Source organism: Chelonia mydas, chromosome 3 (assembly GCF_015237465.2).
Source record: "Chelonia mydas isolate rCheMyd1 chromosome 3, rCheMyd1.pri.v2, whole genome shotgun sequence".
Taxonomy (NCBI): domain Eukaryota; kingdom Metazoa; phylum Chordata; order Testudines; family Cheloniidae; genus Chelonia; species Chelonia mydas.
Genome location: NC_057851.1, coordinates 73,399,881 through 73,416,227, shown reverse-complemented (window position 1 = coordinate 73,416,227; position 16,347 = coordinate 73,399,881). Strand labels below are relative to the sequence as shown.

At 44.7% G+C, this 16,347-nt stretch overlaps 1 protein-coding gene across 12 annotated transcripts in view; it reads left to right on the top strand.

Annotated features, from left to right (window-relative positions):
* Positions 1-3,092: 3,092 nt before the first annotated feature.
* MCHR2 (melanin concentrating hormone receptor 2) overlaps positions 3,093-16,347 on the top strand; it is an 80,664-nt gene continuing 67,409 nt past the window's right edge. For 3 of the 12 annotated variants that reach the window (XR_006289512.1, XR_006289513.1, XM_027828645.3), the window contains exons 1-2: positions 3,093-3,186; positions 8,695-8,753. The gene's annotated coding sequence lies outside the window, so the exon portion shown is untranslated. Of the gene's footprint in view, positions 3,187-8,139; positions 8,324-8,534; positions 8,573-8,694; positions 8,754-10,332; positions 10,390-16,347 lie in introns of all 12 variants that reach the window. The other 9 variants (XR_006289516.1, XR_006289514.1, XR_006289517.1 and 6 more) reach the window with 6 other exon arrangements.

Below are 16,347 nucleotides of genomic sequence, written 5' to 3'. Positions count from 1 at the left end.
AAGGCGGTGGTGGTGGGACACATCCAAACACATGCACTGGCTGTGCCTGAGAGTCTGAACTGCACCGGGACACAGGAGGGAAGGACGGATCTTCCCCCAAGAAGGCTTCTGAGTCGGAAGAGACATACAGAAACAGGTGAGCCATCGGTATGGGAGCTTCGCAGCTGAGGTCTGGGTAAGGTCCATGCCCCAACAGGAGTGGTGCATCTGCTGAAGAGGAGGATTTCTGGTCTCATGAGCAGCAGAGAAAATGAGTAGGGAAGATCCAAGTATGCCACCAGGCTACACCATTGTGTAGCCTATGCACAAAATTTCTGTGAATATTAACTATATGGGAAGTTTGATGAGTCTCTGCTATTCTCTTACTGAGATAACTAAAGTCTGGCACTGGTGTTTAATTTCTTAAGATGCCCATTTTTAATTTTAACTCCTATAATTAATTCTGAACAGATTTACTTGTAAATTCTTAGAAAATTCATTCTGTAGTCAAAATGTAAGTGCTGTTATTTTGAGAAGGCTATGCTGTATTTTTCATACATAACAATGAGACTGAATCTCTGCTTTAAGTGCAAAATTCAGCTCAGCCTTAACTGTGGAGCCACTACTGATGCCTCCATAAGAAATACAAGTCCTGTATCTGCTAAACAAGTGCATGCTTTAAACTACCTAGGAGTAGTTTAAACCTGTGAACATTTCTTGTTCTGCACATTTCAATTAAAGTGTACCTTCTCAAAATGGATAGGATTTTCAAGGTGCTCTACACTGACCAGCTCTTTGCTGCTGAATTTGCTGCTGAAATGAAATGAATTATCTTCTACTAGAAGTGATATGAATTGTCATTACCAGATTTATAGAAAACCTGTATTTCTTGCCAAGAATGTTAGTATCAGCCAGCAAAGTTAAATTACTGCATTATTAGCCAAAACATAAATAGCTTGCTTTAAAGTGTTAAATTTGTCTTAAAGAAAATTCTGACCATGAACTTGAAGGAATGCACTCTACTCCAAGAACTGCATAATGGTTTCTAGTAGCCAACAACTTAAAAGCTTATCAGCTGCTGAGATCTACAGATCTCTCGTCAAAACTGAGTGTGAAGTACAGCTATCATTGCATTTCATCTTGGCAGGTAGTTTCCAACAAGTACTGAAATTTACCAATGATGAGAAAGGTTCCCTTCTGATACCGAAGTACTTCCCCATTTCTCATTATCCAGGAGACGCATTCATAGTTTTTCTTTGGGATTGAAGCTACTATTGTGAATCTTGTTAAAAATAGCTACTGGTACCCAATACTCTGCTTTAGATTATATTTTCTCTGCAAGCTAATGAGATCAAATGAATGTTCTGGTGCCATCATCCTTTTTATACAAAGAAGACTCTTTTTCCTTAGAGACTAATTTAAATGTAAAGTAGGAGTGTTAGTATAATGCTTCAAAAATTAGAACAGGCTATGCTGACCTGACCTTATGTCCCAGGAGGCAGATGCAGGCAGTATGAGACATTACAGAAAGGATCCTAAGGCTCATCTGCCCCTGTGACCACTACCCCATGCTGCTTGTCCACGTGGGCACTAATGATACTGCCAGCCGTGACCCTGAAAAGATCAACAGTAACTACAGGGGTCTGGGAGCATGGGTGAAGGAATCATGGGCACAGATGGTTCTCATCCATCCTCCCGGTTGAGGGTAAAGGCCCAGGCAGGGACATGTGCATCCTGAAGATGAATGCATGGCTGCACAGGTGGTGTCACCTGGAGGATTTTGGCTTTCTTTACCATGGGATGGTGTTCTGGGAAGAACAACTTCTGGCATCCTCCTAACCAAGAGGGGGAAGTGCATCTTCACACATACTGACTCACCAACCCAGTGAGGACGGCTTTAAACCAGATTCTAAGGGGGTAGGTGAAAAAAACCCATAGATAGGTATAAAAAAAGATGACCTTAGCCGAGGGCTAAATGTTGGCGAGGGGTGGGGGGAAGTAAATGGAAATTACAACAGGGACACAGGATTTACAAGAGGGATAATGGAGAAATCAGCTCAACATCTTAGATGTCTATACACAAAGGCAAGGAGCACGAGGAATAAACAGGAAGAACGAGAAGTACATAAGCTAAATTATGACTTAATTGGCATCACTGAAACTTGTGGGATAAATCTCATGACTGCAATATTGGTATAGAGGGGTATAGCTTGTTCAGAAAGGACAGGTAGGTGAAAGAGGGAGAAGGTATTGCATTGTACATCAATAATATATACACTTGTCTGAGGTCCAGAAGGAGGTGAGAGCTGAATGTCTCTGGATGAAGGTAAAAGGGGGGAAAATGGATACAATATTATGGTAGGGGTCTAATATACACAACAAATCAGGAGGAGGAGGTGGATGAGGCATTTCTAGAACAAATAACAGAAATATCCAAAACACAAGACCTGATAATATTGGGGGACTTTAATGACCCAGACATCTGTTGGAAAAGTAAAAACAGCAAAACACAAATGATCCAATAAATTCCTGGAATGTACTGGGGACAACTTTCTGTTTCAGTAGCTGTGGGGGACAGCCAATTTAGACTTGATTTTGACTAACAAGGAGGAATTGGTTGAGAATCTGAAGGTTGAAGGTAGTTTGGGTGAAAGTGATCATGAAATGATAGATATCATGATTCTAAGGAAAGAGGGCAGTGAGAGCAGCAGAACAGGGAAAATGGACTTCATAAAAAACAGACTAACAAACTCAGAGAACTAGTAGGTAAAGTCCCATGGGAAGGAAATCTGAGAGAAAAAGGAGCTCAGGACAGCTGGCACTTTCTCAAACAGACCATATTAAACACACAACAGCAAACAATCACAATGTGAAGGAAAAATAGTAAGAATAGTAAGATGCCAATATGGCTCCAGCAGGAGCCCTTTAATAAAGTGACAGTCGTAAAGGAATCCTATGAAAAGTAGAAACATGTGATGGGGTGTACTGGCCCTGCACTGGAGTGGGAGGGTTAAGGCAGTGCTCTTAGCAGAAGAAGCCACGCCCCCTTGATGCTGCTGGGCATGCTCGAACTGCTCCTGCAGTATAAAAGGGAGAAGCCTAGCCCACTCTGGGCTGACTACCAAGGAGGAAGGATGCATTCTGCTGGCTCTAGCTGAGGAGCACCCAGGAACCTGGCCTGAGGGAGCAGGAGATGCCAGAGCCCAGGTAAGCATTCAGATACCCTAGGGAGGTTGCAATTGCCATCTGAGGCATCCTGAAGACACCCTGACTTCAGCTACAGGAGTCACAGTAGGAAGCAGCCCAGGAAGGGACAAGCCAGTGTCCCTGCAGCAGTTGTTGTGTTGTGGGTGGATTCCCTAATGACTTTGTGGTGAATCCCCATTGCCACTACCATGGACTGGCTCCTGGTGGAGCAGGGAGGGCCTGGGACTCCTTACTCACCCACCTCTCTTTAGGGGTGGCCCACCAAACTCCCCTTCTGTGGATTTGGCCATTAGGCCATGCTTCCCTGCAGCCAAGGGGATCTCCATTGACTCTGGCCAGTAGGCCATGCTCCTCAGCTGCCCTAAGGGCACCCTGCTGACTCTGGCCATTAGGTCACACTTTCCCACAGATGGGGGAGCCCTAGTGGTGCTGTCCATTGGACCATGCAACTCTCAGGCTAAAAGCAGCCATATTTACTTAACCATGGAGTGACCAGACCCTTGCCCCAACCCCAGGGTGACAGGGGGTACTGGCTGCACAATGCATGGTGGAGAATGTGAGCAATGGTTGGGACCTCCTACAAGGCCCCAGGCAAGGGTGGATGGCCTGAAGCAAGTCCAGAGTTCCCCTCACTTGTTAACCACTGCAAAGCAAGATGGAGACTGACAATTATTGAAGTGGTTATTGTAGAACCAACAACTACAGGTGACCCAGCAGCAGCAGTGCCAAGTGCAACTGATACAGCAGATCACCACCCAGCAGCAACAGCTCATGTGCAGGCTGCCTGACCAGCACCAGACTCAGTAGCAGTGGCTGGTACAGAAAATGGCACAATTGTTGTGGCCCAGAGGGGCCCCTCTCCCTGGCCAGGCAGAACCAGATGCAAGAACACTTCCCACTAATTTTCCAGTGCAACTCACAAACATGGGGCCTGGAAACGACCCACAGGCCTTTCTAGTGACTTTTGAGAGGGTAGCCATTGCTGTGCAATGGCCTCCTGAACACTGGGCCATCCTGCTTGTCCCCTATCTGACGGGCCCGGCCCAGTCGTCATACCAGAATATGGACACACTGGATGCCCTCTAATGCTGGAAGGTAAAGTCTGCGGTCTTAGACCAGACAGGCATCAGTCCTGAGACCTACTGCCAGCGTTTCCGCTGGGAAAGGTACTCTGCTGGGGCAAGGCCAAGGGTGGTGGCTCAATGTCTCCAGGACTCTGCCTGGTGGTGGCTAGACTCTGAGAAACATTTGGAAGCCCTGGGGGCCGAAAAAGTGATTCTCAAGCAATTCACCCAGATCCTCCCCAGCAGAGGGAAGGAGTGGGTCCAGCAGCATCAGCCAGCAGCCCTCTCTGTTGCCATTGAATTAATGGAGGGCTACCTGGTGGCAGAAACCCCAGAACCACAATACCCCAATCCAGCAACCCTGAAGGGGAAGAATGGTCCAGCTGGAGGGAGCCCCTGTCACAATGAACTGGGGAGAGCATGACACCTACCCCAAACCTCCGCTACCAGCTCAGGCCCTGAAGAGAGGTGGCCAGCGGGCCGAGGACCAGCCTGGAAGGAAGGGGACCCATAGGAGAGGGTTCCCCCATTCAGGATGGGTGCACCCACTGGGGGAGGCTGGGACTGGTGCTATAAGTGCAGGCAAGAGGAACACTTTCACTGAGATTGCCCATACATGGACTGCAGTTACAGCCAAATATGGGTGGCCAGCCCCCAGGACCAAAAGAAGGACCGAGAGAAACTCATGGTCCCCATAAGGGTAAATGGGACTCCAACACTGGCCCTGGTTGACACTGGATGCAGCCAGACCCTCATCCAAGCTGGTGTGGTACCTAACCCCAAGCCCATAGGGAAGGAGATATAGTTACAATGCATCCACAGGGACATACGGCTCTACCCCACAGCTAGGGTTAAGCTGGAGATTAGTCTACATGACACGGTCCTCCAGGTTGGGGTCACCCACAGATTAGTATATCCCATGATCCTGGGGCACAACTAGCCTTGGTTCAAGGAGCTCCTAAGTGGCTATGGGCACTGAAACCTGGGCAGAGAAAAGGCAACAAGCCCATGGAGAGGGCTACTCAGCAGATCCCTGTGGCCCCAGATGGACCACCACGCCAGGCAGAGACATCTGTACAAGAACAAGTACAAGAACAGCACTACAACAAGGGGGCCAGACTCCACAAGTTTGAACCTGAAGAGCGAGTTCTAGTCTTGTTACCCTCCATGGAGTCCAAACTGATCACCAAGTGGCAGGGACCCTACAAAGTCACCAGATTGAGACCGGTGAACAATGAGATCCACCTACCAGGGCGATGGAAAGACATGTTAATCTGCTGAACATGTAGAAGGCCAGGGAAGGCCTGCTCATTACCCCTTTCCCTCCAGAGCCTGAAATGGGACCGCTAGTAGCTGGACCCCTAGAGTCAGGGCCAACCATGATGGGTGCCAAGCTAAGCCCTGAGCAGCGGGTCTTGCAGGTCTCTCCAGCAGTCTTATCTGCCTGCCCTGGGTGGACAGAAGTCACACAACACTAGATAGCCACCCTACTACGCCAAAGGTCCATGATGCCCATTGGCCCCCTCCCGAGGAAGATGTGGGAGGCCATCCGGAGGGAATTACATACCATGCTGGAGCAAATGGCATAGCCCAATTGTCCTGGTCCCAAAGCTGGACAGGACCACCTGCTTTTGTATCAACTTTTGGAAAGTCAATGCCATCTCACGCTTTGATGCATACCCTATGCCCCAGATGGAGGAGCTCTTTGAGGCTCGGAGGGGCTACATTCCTGTCCACACTTGATCTGATAAAGGGTTATTAGCAAATACCCCTTACGGCAAACTCGCGAGCAAAGGTGTCTTCCTACACCATTTGGCCTATTTCACTTTGTGATGATGCCTTTCGGGCTGCTCAGAGCCACTGCCACCTTCCAGAGGCTAATAAATTCCATTCTGCAGCCCCACAACCAGTACGCTGCAGCATATATCAATGACATCATGATAGATAGCACCAGCTCGGACCATCTCCAGCACATCGCCAACGTGCTAAGAGCCCTAAAAGAGGTTGGGCTCACGGCAAACCTGGCCAAATGTCATCTTTTGGTCAATGGGAGGTGACATACCTAGAGTACACAGTGGGCGGTGGCAAGCTGAGGCCCCTAGTAGACAAGGTGAAAGCCCTAGAAGACTGGCCTGCCCCCATGACAAAGAGGCAAGTGAGGCAGTTCCTAGGACTGGCAGGGTAATACTGCTGGTTCGTACCTGATTTTTGCAAGGCTAGCAGCCCCTCTCTCAGACCTGACCAAGAACTTGCAACCACAGAAAGTCCAAAAATTAAGTTTGTTTTTGAATATCCCTTGACATAGGTAGCAGCTGTGGCCAAGAGTGCTTTTTCTCCTGTGTGCCTGCTGGGAACAATGCAACCTCTTCCTTCTGATGTGGACTTTGCCACAGTTATACTTGCCTTTGTCAGTTTGAGCTTGGAATACTGTAATGCACTATACATGAGTCTATACTGGGAGATCATCCAAAATCTGAAGTTGAAGAATGGTGGCTGTCCACTTATTAAAAGGCACTTTACACAGAGAACACATTAGATTGGTGTTCGGTGGTCATTAGTGGCAACTTATTAGCTTTTGGGTGGAGTTTAAGCATTGGTTTGAGAGCTGGCTACAAAGAGACCACCTTTTTCTTTGTGTGGTATTACACAAAGATTACTGTTACTGTGTGTTTTCAATTGTAATTGTTCATGCATTTAAAAATACAGTGATTATTTTATATATTGAAAATAAATATTAAACTATTCCTTCTATGCCCTTCTAAAGGGAATTTAAGTGTCAATAATATAAAACTGATTTATGGTTTTTGGTGGAGTGGGATGTACAAAAAATGCTCCTTTTAAACTTTAAAAAAGATGGACTAAATTGTATTCTTGACTTCAATGAGGTTACACCAGGAATAAATCTGGCCCTTTAATTTTTGCCAGATATGTTAGAGGAGAAGAGAAAATAATGAGAAAAGGCATGTGTTTAAATGCTCTGGGAATTGACCTCAGGCTGGAAGGGAAGGAAGATGTAATAGTCCAGAGTGATCACTTTAGATAAGCTCTTACCAACTGGAGAGTGGATTTTGGGGAGGGGGGAGAACCTGGATTTGTGCTGGAAATGGCCCACCTTGATTATCATACACATTGTAAGGAGAGTGGTCACTTTAGACAAGCTATTACCAGCAGGAGAGTGGGGTGGGGGGAGAGACACTTTTGTAGTGGTAAACACCCATTTTTTTTCATGGTCTGTGCATATAAAAACATCTTCTGTATTTTCCACAGTATGCATCTGATGAAGTGAGCTGTAGCTCACGAAAGCTTATGCTCAAATAAATTGGTTAGTCTCTAAGGTGCCACAAGTACTCCTTTTTCTTTTTGCAAATACAGACTAACACAGCTGTTACTCTGAAACTAGTCTAGATGTTATCATATCTAATTAGATGCAACAATGACGAGGTAGGTGGGTGCCAAATACAACAGAAGGGCCTGATCTAACAAACATCTATGTAAGTAACTTTATGTATGTCAATAATCCCATTGAGGTCAGTGGGACTCCTCACCTCTGTCTGCAGGATGAGTCCTTAAGTCAGCTTCCCTTGTGGGACTTTCATACACCGCCACAATGATCAGAATGCCCCATTTGCTTTCAGCAGGCAACATTCATTCCCCCAGCCACTTGCTTCAGTTTCCTCACAGCTGCAGCTGTATTTGTAGGCAGGGCCGGCTCTAGGTTTTTTGCTGCCCCAAGCTCCAAGACTGCAACTGCCCAAGCAAAAAAAGGGTGGCCGGAATGCTGCCCTTGGAATTGTGCCATCCCAAGCTCGTGCTTGCTTTACTGGTTCCTAGAGCTGGTCCTGTTTGTAGGTTGGGACTGAGGTGAACTGCTTTGCCCTTATCTTTACAGGAGTTACACATTTGCACAGCATGTTGCAAAAGGGAGGATTTCCAGATGGTTTTGTTCACTAGGTTTTGTCCCCGTTTCTGAGCTGATGAGGTGAGGGACAATACAGTACAGAAGCAGGCAGTTTGATGAGGAGGAGTCGGGAAACAAGAATGAATGATCAGATGCTGCTGCTACTGCATCCATAGTAAGTGTTAGCTTGCTATTCTCTGAGGCAGCACTGTAGATGCAGGTCTTAGCACTCCTTATCAGCCTAAGCAGAGCTTTGCCTTCCTTTTATGTTGAGGGCGTATTCAATGACCTGGCACAAGTCAGAAGCAGAGAGAAGCATGAAGCAGGGAAAGCACGTTTCATCCAGAAAATGATCATGCTATAGGGTCTTTTACTTATTTTTGCAGGGGATGGCAGGAAATGAAAACAAAACCAATCAATTGAGGTAACAGGATAATACAGAGATGGGAAAGTGTTAAATTTCTGGAGACCCCAATAGGAGATTGTGTTGCTTATGTCCTTTGAACCTCTAGGATGTTTCTTCTCATTCATTTGTTCTGATTCCAGTTTGGTGACCTGCACCCTCTAAACCATGCCAATTCTCTGGAACAATTTGTCTGAATAAGGTATGTGTAACAGTGCATTTATTTTCCATTTTCTGTATCCTAATGAGGGAGTTGATGAATGTTTAACTTTGATCCTTTTCTTAATTAAAACTGCATTATTTGTGGATCTTAATTACTGAAAAATATTTTAACACAGGGAGCTTAAGCCTAAAGTTTGTTTTTTTTCTAAACTTTTGTCTTGCTTTGGTGCACTTGTGACACCAGACTGTAATAATGTTTTAAAATTCCTTCTCTACTTTCTTCATTAAGAGCTGCTATTAGTAGAAAGTTACATAAACCAGCATAGGCTGAAGAAGGTTGGTTTAAAATTGGAATAGTAAGAAATCAGAATATAAGGATGTTTTAGACAAGGATGCATTGAAGTGAATTAAGGGATGACTTTTTAACATGTAGATCTCCTTTTGTAAATAATAAGGAACACAGAGGAACTCTTTTGGACATCAGAGCTAAAAGTGTAGATCAAAAGGGCTAGATTTTTTAAATGAGAACAAAATCATATCCTCTTAATTTCCTTATGAGATGAGTTAGAATGACCTTTTCTGATTAAATTATTCATGGTAAAATTGCCTCATTTTATTAAAGAAGCTAGTGCTTTGAGAATTCAGCAGGAAAATATTAAATGTATTTTTTTAAAAGTTGTACTGTACAGTTGTTAATCATTAAGAGCACATTTAACAATATAAGAGGTTACCACCACATTTAAAAAACTGTCTGCTCCACGATGTGTATTCACTTATTAATTACATCTCCATTTTGATATGAGAGTAGATCATAAAGAATAATATTTCCCATGTGGTCTGCCGCAGTAGACTTTCACCATCAGAATAGAAATATCTGCTTTGTATTGTTAAATAAAAGGCACTTGCAGATTTACTGGGACATACTATATTTAAATATGGATATTTAAGGGATACCTCCACTGGAATTTTTTAAAAGGTACTATATAAAAGATCTTTTACAATTTAATTAGTGTCATGAATCAAAGATTATCTTAGCCAGATATTAGAGCAATGTCCATTATTTTCACTTTCTGTCATTATATATTATAAAATGAACCTATTCAAAAAGCAGTTAATATTCAACAAGCCGCCTTGCAAGCCCATAGTCCTTATTTCACAGGGGAAATCTTAGGAACAGCATAAAAGCAGCAATAGTGATTATGGAACTGAAATACTGATTTTTATCTCAGAGCATATTTTTCAAATTCAAGAACACAAACAGCTGGTTACCATGAGATCATATTAATGCACAAGTTAAATTGTTTCAAGCAAGGACATTCCAAAGACTCCCTCAGTCTGCCATATGGTATTGCATCACGTATGGTGTATAATAGCACACATGGTTCTGAGATGCCAGACTCCCTAGCTTTGACATGTTTTTTAAAATACACAAAGGTGGACGCTGCTAAACTCTTTAGCTGATATTGAATTTTGGTCCTTGAGGCAAAGTAATTGGGTTCTACTGCATGGCAGGTGGGGGCCAAGATACAGGGGAGGTATATGGTGGGTGGAGCATAGGCCAAAGGAGAGGCATAGGCAGGGCCAGAAGATCTGTTAACTGGAGATTCTTCTATCTCTAGAAGCAGCCTACCAGGCTGAAGTAGCCTCTGCAGAGCAGCTCCCGTACAGACTAAAAGGTGATTCCTTCTTCCTGCACTCTTTGCCCTGTGGCCAGTCCCTTGTTCTCCTTGTGGCCACTCAATGTCTGAGTGGTCGGAAGATATCTCACATCCAGCATCTTCCATTGTAAAATATTGTGCTAATACCGTAAATTTACACAGCAGCTTATACAATGTTCCCTGCCTCAATGGTCAGATATAGATAATTCTAAAGTGATGTCTACCCTGCAAAGCCAAATCATCATTGATCTACTCACCATATTACAGCTGGTGGCAGTGGATGAAAGTGAAACAACTTGTTAGCTGTGGTTTACACAGGTCTCTGATCAATGAGCAGCTACAGCTGAGGCTTTTATTCTAGAACCCAGGTTTCCTTACTTGAGCCAAGCAAATAGGCCTCTGCTCAACTTTTCCCTTTTTTACCATGCATTGCCCAATTCCATTAGCAGCTCAAAACACTCATTAATGTTCAGTCATGAAAGCACAACATGGCCTGAGTATTAATGGAAGTCACTTCTGCTGATGAGCATTCCTGTTTGCTTCCTGTGAAGAAAAGTCCTAGAAAGTACGAAACAGAATCTAGCTGTCATGAATAACATGGTACATAGGAAAACTGGCATTTCTCTTATTTTCATCGTTGGTCTAGCCCAGCAGTTCTCAAACTGTGGTTTGGGACCCCAAAGTGGATCATTACCCAGTTTTAATGGGGGTCCCTGGGATGGTGTTAGACTTGCTGGGCCTGGGACTGGGGCCAAAGCCCAAGCCCCACCGCCCAGGGCCAAAGCCTGAGGGCATCAGCCCTGGGTGACAGGCCCCCTGGCTTTGCCTCTTCCCCCCTGCCCAGGGAGGTGGGGCTGGGCAGGCTCAGGCTTCAGTCCCCCCCTTGGGGTCATGTAGTAATTTTACTTGTCAGAATGGGGATGCAGGGCAATGAAGTTTGAGAATCCCTGATTCTAGCTCAGTACCCTGCCTCTCCTATTGGACTTTTTTTTGCAGGGAGTGGACACTGCTTAAGCAATAACTTCTTGCCCTGGAAATGCATGGAAGCTAGTCATCTTGAACAAACTAAGAAAACTCCACAGAGTTTATGATAATGGAGTCTGTAATCCTACAATCTATTGGTGGCATGCTATTATTATTTGTACTTTGATTGTACCTAGGAATCCTAGTCATGGACCAGGACCCTACTGTGCTAGGTGCTGTGCAAACACAGAACAAAAAGAGGGCCCTCACTCAAAAAACTTAATCTAAGTATAAAATGAGAGACGAGGTGGATACAGACTGATGGGGGAACACAAGGAAACAATGAGACATATGAGTCAGCATGATGGGTAGCGTTTCAGCATTTCCATAGCCATTGTCAAGCTTTTTGTAGACAGAGTTTTAAGAAGATTTGATAGGTACCTCTTTCTCAGTGTGAGTAGCAGTACGAGGAAAGCATGAAGATGCTTGTTTGAAAATGTAACAAGTAAGCAATGAAGGCTGACATCATTAGCAGCCTGGAGGTAGGATAGTATGTTCCAGTGGAGAAAGCACTGGACACAGGAGACATGGGCTTTTCCTTAGGTTTACCAGGGACCCATTCTGTGACCTTGGATAAGTCGTATGTTAACCTTTCTCTGCCTCAGCTTCCTCATCAATAAAATAAGGATATTTGCTAGCCCTTGTAAAAGTGCTTTGAGATCTCCTGCTGAATAGTGATATATGTACTGTAGGCAATAAGTATTATTATTCCCATGTAGTCCTCTGGACGGGTCTCTGATTGCAGTGGATTTCTGAATTTTGCATATTTTCTATAGCTTTTTTTAAAAAAAAAAAGTACTACAAACCAGTAGATAAATGACCTCTACATTACAAGGACTTCTGGACAAATGTCCCAGGGACAGATTGTTTTCTTTCTCTCCCTCTGCCCCATGACATCTAAAATGGATTAAAACATGAGTGGCTTGTAGAATTCATTGTTTTATTGATTGGGCTATACAAGGTACATCAACATTAGAAAAAATAATTTTAGAAGATGAATGGTTTCATATAACCAGTCCCAAAGCTCTTATGATGCTGTGACAGGTTGCCCCCCCTTTCTGGGATACCCCCTGGTGTACTGGGATTTCAATAAGCCTCCCCTGCTCAGTCAACCTGGGTTCCCTCTCCCTGCTTTGCTGAATTAGGCTCTCTGGCCTCTTGCAGCACACGTACACAGGTAGGGCCACACCCCACTGCAGGCACAGACTGAAGTGAGCTCTGTGTGAGAGGACTCCCCCAGCACTCACATGCACACCCCTTTTTGGGAGATAAACCCAAAATAATACTGTCTTGCACTGTATAGAAATATCTGTACAGTGCAAGCTTATAAAAATCCACTCTCTTCCTTAAAGTGAAGAGAGATGTGCACACTTCTTTCCCCCCCCTCACTCCCACTTAGAAACTACGTAAACTGGGTTTTATTACAGACAAGAAATAAGTTTAACTACTGTGACAAAGCTCTGTCCTTGCCTCCATGGGCCCCGTGTTTCCTGGCAGATTTCGCTAGCCTCAGAGGCTCACTGTGACCCTCCACATAACCCTTCTCTCTCTAGAGACAAGGGACACAGTCTACTGAGCCATTTTCATCAAAAGCCAGCAAGGAAGGTGAGGAGAAGTTATCCTTCCTTGCACAGTCTCTGTCTCCCAGTCTTAGTGATTAATGAGGAGGCAAAGGTAGAGTGGGGAGCCCGGGCCCACCCTCTACTCCGGGTTCCAGCCCAGGGACCCTAATAGTATCAGCTATGGTAGCTGACCTTTTAGAAACATGACATGTACAATTCCCTGGGCTACTTCCCCCACAGCAGCCCTCACTTCCTCAAGCTCCACTTCACCCTTACCTCAGGGCCTCCTTCCTTGTGCCTGATATGGTGTGTACTACTCAGTCTCTCCAACAGCACAACTTCCTCCCACAGCTCCTGACATGCACACTCACCGGACTAACTGGGAGGTTTTTAACTAGTTTCAGTTAGCCCCTGATTGGCTTCAGGTGTCCCAATCAACCTAGCATTCTCCCTGCCTTCTGGAAAGTTCTTAATTGGCCTCAGGTGTCTTAATTGACCTGGAGCAGCTGCCATTTCACTTATCCTGGTACCAGGGATTTGTTTAGCCTGGAGCTAATATATCTATCTCCCACTACTTTTCTATAGCCATCTGGCCTTGCCCCATCACACTACCAAAGGTAGATTTTAAGTGAATATAAGAGATAACAGACAGAACAAAGCAGATTACTAATCAAATGAAACCAAACACGCAAAATAAGCTAGTATCCCTAAAGAAATGGGTTACAAATAATATTTCTCACTCTAGATAGTGTTGCAGACAGATTACAGGAAGTCTTAAAAGGCAGCTGCACTGGTCTCCCTCTTGAGACCTCAGGTATTATTACTCACAAGCTGGATGCCCTTCCAGCTTGGGCTCAACCCTTCTCCCTGAAACCAGTCAGCTCTGTGTTCTTGGGGAACCAGGGCACAGTATACAGCCTGTCTGACTCATGAAAGACACCTCCCACCCCAGCCTCTGCTTGAACCAAAACCAATCAGAAGAAAGATTTACAGAAAGCAATGAAAAGGCGGTGGGAGACATACCTAAACCCCCTCCTGACAAGGGTGATAAGATTAAGGCAACTCCCTTAGCCTCAAAGATGGGATAGGGAGGTATCTCTATTAGCATACAGAATGGAGAACAGAGATTCCAAGGCAAGAACCGCACTGAACTCTGAGACCAGAAAAGCAGGGAAGCACTGCATCATGGGGGAATCTCTGCTCCTGATGTTAATGAACCTACAGCTGCACACACCCAGCTCAGCAGTTATCAGACCAATTCTAGTAATGAATCCTTGATTGATATCCAAAACACTGAAGCTGCCTAATTGCATTGTGAGCTCCCTTGAAGGAACACCACCCATAAACAGGAATGATCTGTTCCTATTGTCTAGCCTAAAGAAAACCCTTAAGTCATCAGTTTACTCATAAATAAATCTAGTGTTCTCCCTTGAACCATTGTTGTTTCCCTACGAAAAACCCCTACCCACGCTCAAGTAAGTGTTCTGATGCATGGATCCAAACTCCGAATCAGTTCCGCTGGGATTTCATCTTCTCCTGACTGATCGTGCTGGCGGCTCTGCCTGTCTCCAGCACTCAAGACCCTCAGCTACCACCACCACCTGGGAACCCTGACTAGTTCAAGCTTCATGGAGTGGTGAGACCCCAGCTTTCTCTCTCTGTTTTCTTTTCTACCTCAGCTATAACTTTTTAACTCTGACTTGTTTGATCAGTTTTTGTAATCTTTAATAATGTAACTGTTATGTCTGTTTAGGCTTTCCTTGTGTGGTTCTCTCTATTATTCAATAAATAACTTTCATGGTTAAGTTGATTGCTTCCTTCCCTCCCTCCCTCTCTGAACTTTACTCTTTTGTGTTTCTGGCTTCCCCATTTACTCTTCAGCAACGCTCCTCTTACCTAAGCTAAATATCCCTGTAGCAGCCAAAAGTACTGTGGGGTTTGCTCATCAAGTGGGTTACGACCAGAACAATTGTAACGGGAAAGTGGGGATAGGGACATGCTGAACCTGTGACATACGAGCGTGACAGCTTGAAAGTGCTGCTTGACCCAATCCGCTGAGTTCAGGGGCATACAAGGGTGGCAGCCTGGAAGAGCTGTTCGACCCAGCCTGGTCAGGCTTACTCTATTCCGGTGCAGTACCTGTGGCATATAAGGGTGGCAGCTTGGAAATACTGCTTGACCCAGCCCACTGGGTCCAGGGACATATAAGGGGTAAGCTTGAGAGTGCTGATTGACCCGGTCCACTCAGACTTGCTGTTTGTGTGTGTGCGCACGCGCATCTGATTCTGTGGCTGGAGGATGGCTCCATGGGAGGGGACTTGCAGAAGGGAGAAGTACAGCTCCATATGAAAACACAAGTAACACAAGCAGTACATTAACAGAATTACAAAAAAAACCAAACAAACAAAACCTCAGAAGAGTAACCCTATTAAATGAGCATACCCCAAAGTAACGGGCAAATCTGGTAACATCCCACCAGTTCACTTCTTCCTTCCAGGTCTTTTTTCAGTGTTTCTTAGGATAGGGAGGCAGAGGAGAACCATGATGATGTCACTCCCCTGCCTTATATATCTCTTGTGTAAGGCAGGAACCCTTTGTCTTCTAGAGGAAAACCACTGCCATTCCAAAAGGGAAGGAGGGGTATCCAGTCCCAGGTGACTCAGACCCATGTCTGTATGGCTGTAGCAGCCATTGCTCGTAGGCTGTCTCCAGCATCCACAGGAAGACTAAGCTCTTTCACAGTCCATTGTCTCTGCTAATGGCCCATTAGCCCTGTCTGGCTTTTCCATTGTTGTACCTGACACGCTAGTTGGGGGTGACACCCAAAGTAACACATTTGAAATACAGTTACATAGTTAACATTCCTAACTTCAGATACAGAAGTGATACAGGCATACAAATTGGATAATCACATTCAGTAAAGCATAACCTTTCCAATAAGGAGTCCGGTGGCACCTTAAAGACACATCTGAAGAAAGCTTATGCCCAAATATATCTGTTAGTCTTTAAGGTGCCATCGGACTCCTTGTTGTTTTTGTGGATACAGACTAACATGGCTACCTCCTGACACTTGAAACCTTTCCAGTGATATCTCACATGAGCCATCTTGCATAAAGTATCTCAGTTATGTCATATTCATATCATAAGAATATTTTCATAAAAATATGGAGTGAATCATAGATGTCCCTCACAGTTTAAAATTACTACATTCCAAAAATGTCACCAAAATGCGCTGAATATCCCCCTTTGCCTGATTATCAGGCATTCAGCACATTTAGGTAAAATTACTGGAATATAGGAACTTCATCTTCGCAGGCAACCTAAAGACTTGATAGTAATTCCATACTGACAAACATGAAGTACTAAACAATGCCATCATTAAAACTGTTAA